Source organism: Mandrillus leucophaeus, unplaced genomic scaffold (genome assembly GCF_000951045.1).
Source record: "Mandrillus leucophaeus isolate KB7577 unplaced genomic scaffold, Mleu.le_1.0 Scaffold495, whole genome shotgun sequence".
Taxonomy (NCBI): domain Eukaryota; kingdom Metazoa; phylum Chordata; class Mammalia; order Primates; family Cercopithecidae; genus Mandrillus; species Mandrillus leucophaeus.
This window is the reverse complement of record NW_012105309.1, coordinates 1,021,618-1,025,402: the sequence shown is the minus strand read 5'-3', so window position 1 is coordinate 1,025,402 and position 3,785 is coordinate 1,021,618. Positions and strand designations below refer to the sequence as shown.

The window sequence follows — 3,785 nt, the reverse complement described above, 5'->3', positions numbered from 1 at the left end:
GCCCACCTTGGCCTCCCAAAGTGCTGGATTACAGATGTGAGCCACCATGCCCGGCTCTGAGATCCTCATTCTTTTAACTAAAATGTTAAGATATATGCTTTATGCTTTTGCTGCCTCTGGTGTTTCATGAATGCAAGTAAACCCATGAGTAACTCATGAATACGCATAAACTTGTGGGCCTCCAAACCATGTTCTGCCAGTGGCCATGCCACAAGAATCAGAGGCAGTACCTTCACTTTGTGGTTGCTATATTATTCCACCATTATAAGCTTTAGTAGAAAATGTAGAGACGGTTGTTAAACTGAAGGAGTGTTGTCTCAAACTGAAGGAGAAAAGTAGTGTTGCTGCTATAAGATGAATATAAACCAAGTGGTATCTTTTCTACCATCCAAATAGCAATTAGGAAAGTCCTTCTTTGCTCATACCATTCCAAAGGGAATCGTCTTATTCTTTCTCTGAATCTCCTTACAATGGAGGCTGCTACAGTTTAAGTATCGCAGGTCTTTTTTTTCAGATTTCACCTGAAGTGCCTATAAATTTGGGGGAATGCCTTTTTTGTTTTGGGGTGCCCAACATACTCAGTGGATCTTGGGCCTACCATAAAGTGACCTTCCTTACTCACCTGTAAGGCTGAGAACACTGTAAGCAAGGTACCAGGCTTGTTTCCCCAAGAGAGCTTTGTAAGCGTTGGTGCCATAAAATCAACCTGAGGACTTAGGTAACTGGTTATTTCTGAGTAAGTGAATATCACTCTCAAATATGACATTCCAGCAAAGGCCGTGGTTGCATAGCCACTGTTTTCAGTTGTGTCCTGGTAACTAGGAAGATGGATTATTTTTAATCTATGCAAATAATTATATTGCCCTGAAAAGAAGGATACTCAATTACAGTTTCACAATTCTGGAGGGATCAGGCAGGGATCGTAAGATACCATTTCCAAATGTTTCCTTTCTGTTTATAAAAGCACAGTGGACTGAACTGTTATGAGATACAGAGAGGGAGAAGAGAAAGGGTCCCTTATGTATCCAGAATATAGAGCATTAAAATAGCAACAATACTGCAAACAAAAGCCACAGTCCTCCTTCAGTAGTTCATCTGGGCCTAGTCATTAATTTTTGTTCCACTTGATCTTGGGTTAGTCTCGTGAATCCCTCTGCTTCTCAATGAGAGTTATAGAAATCCTCTGCCCCTGGTGGGGTCTCAGCATTATTTAGACAATGCCATAAGGAGCCTGTACCCAAAAGTACCCAGCATGGTTCTTCTCCACGGGGCTCTAAAACAGCCCCCTCTTGGTCGAAGGTAAGTCACTCTGGCCTATAACTGATTGCAGATGCTGATCAGGGAAGTGTCAGAGAAAAACAGAAATCTGTAGGTGACAAAATAAATGGCTGTGGTTATCATATTACTGATAATTTTCAAAACTAAATTTATTGAGAGTTCATTACAAGAGTATTGGCAACTGATAAGTAAAGTTAGTTATGGTATGCAAAATGGAGTCAACCCAAAAAAGTTCTAGATACAGCATCTGGAAACACCATAATTAACCTTATTTTAAAAGAACAGTGGATGTTACATCTAATTTATAAAAATGGAAGAATATAATCTTTACAGAAAAAATCTTCAGATATAACAAAATAGTCCCAAGACGTAACACACAATGAATATGCCAAGCATATAATTAGAGTAAACCAAGAATGTCACATAAAGAGGGTTAGTTTGGAGGGGACATAAACACCTATATATTAATAACATATATTTAACCTAGGGCTGGCTAAGTATCTTTTTTGATTTGACAACTTGTCCCTATATAACTTATCTATAGTAACAGATCAAATGGATCTCCTGATTATTTTGAGCATCTGTCTTTTATTAAAGTAAAAGCACAAATACTTGTTATTTTCCAGGTATGTCTGGGGAATCTCAGACAGTTTTTTGTTTTGTTTTGTGTTTTTGAGATGGAGTCTCACTCTGTCGCCCAGGCTGGAGTGCAGTGGCCCGATCTCAGCTCACTGCAACCTCTGCCTCCTGGGTTTCAAGCCATTCTCCTGCTCCAGCCTCCCAAGTAGCTGGGATTACAGGTGCCCGCCACGACGCCGGGGTAATTTTTGTATTTTTAGTAGAGACGGGGTTTTGCCATGTTGGCCAGGCTGGTCTCAAACTCCTGACCTCAGGTTATCCGCCCACCTCGGCCTCCCAAAGTGCTGGAATTACAGGGATAAGCCACCATGCCCGGCCTCAGACAGTTTGAAGTACAAAATATATCATTTAGGATTTGATTTGGGGAAGGCAAAATATCAAAAATTATCAAGAAATTTTGAATACCTGATTCCAGTAGGCTCATGTAACTTAGAAACAATATTTGACTACTTATTTCATTGAAGTGACTGTAAAAGATTTTAAAAGTAAACACAGAGGTAACATGATTGTAAAGAATCTTAGCTCTTTCCTAACAGACAGGATTTCTTGAATACTCAAGGGCATAATAAAGTCAATATAAACCAAAGAAGGTTATTCTCATAAAACACAGAATCTTTGGAATCTAAGCCAATTGTACAGAAAAAAAGAATAAACCCTTATTTTTTTAGGTGAATGTGGTAAACAGTAAACCAAAAAAATGGGCTCATCAATATTGAGCAAACTTTTCTCTTCTTAAAAAATCTTTAGTCTTTATTTTAAGAGATCATCTGCATTTTCTCTGTAATAAACTTAAAAGATATCCACCTGTTTCTTCAGATTTATTTATTCTTTAGCAATTTAAGCATTGAAATGACCGTTTTGTCTCAATCCTTGATAATGCTATATTTTTTGTATTTCAAATGTTTAGCTTTCACATGGAGAAAAAGAAACACAGGCATAAACCTTTATTCTATCCGCCTGCTAGTCCTGCAACACGATTTTAATAAAGTGTTCCTGATACTTTAACAATTTCTTTGATGTCTGCAGAGATATATCAGCAAGAGTGATTGTAAAGTAGCTAGTCTTATAAGTCAAGAATTATGATCTTTGATCTGCTGCTCAATCCATTTCCGGATCTGATCTACATTATTTTCTAGCTCTTCTGGTTTACTGCTGGGCAGCTGATGCACGACTTCCTCCTTGTAAGATGCCGTGGCTTCTTCATAAAGAACTTGGAAAATCTCACACTGAATATTGTCTTTTAGTTTCTTCTCATTATAACCCTTCGTTTCAAGTCTTTCGTACAGTACGTTGGCATCTGTTCTCAGCACAAAAACTGTATGAAACCAGCATTCAGGGAAGATATCACAACCGTGGTAATCAACGATAACTCCACATTCTCTCATTTGGTTATCTCACTCATCAGCTACTCTGTCATCATCTAAAACGGGACAATCATACTCTTCATCATAGCCATTGTATAATTGCTCTTCTCGAGCTAAATCATCCACATTAATGTATTTCAATCCTGATTCTGATTTTGATATGTGGTTTTACCAAACCCTAGTGTACCTGGATTTCTATGACATGTTTCCATCACAAATTTGGAGCAAACTGACACTTTAGGATTGAACTCAGGGAGTCTGTGGGGTCAAAACTAACTTCATAATATTACTAAGATTTTAACATGCAATGGGTTCACCTTGCTATCTCTGGGGGAAAAAAAAAAAAAATGCACCACTGCACTCCCCCAAGGGCGACAGAGCAAGACCCTGTCTCTCAAAAGTAAATAAATAAATAATTTTAAAAATTATTGTTGAAAAAGGTTTGTGAGATTAATGATTCAATTTGGTTAAGCACAAATTTACATTTTTTCATAGTCTTAAACC

At 37.9% G+C, this 3,785-nt stretch overlaps 1 protein-coding gene and 1 pseudogene across 1 annotated transcript in view; one reads left to right on the top strand and one right to left on the bottom strand.

The window, feature by feature from the left end:
- The window catches only part of MCPH1 (microcephalin 1), a 263,998-nt gene that overhangs the window by 64,816 nt on the left and 195,397 nt on the right, over positions 1–3,785 (top strand). The gene's annotated exons all lie outside the window — the stretch shown is intronic.
- LOC105550711 lies at positions 2,988–3,493 on the bottom strand (annotated as a pseudogene).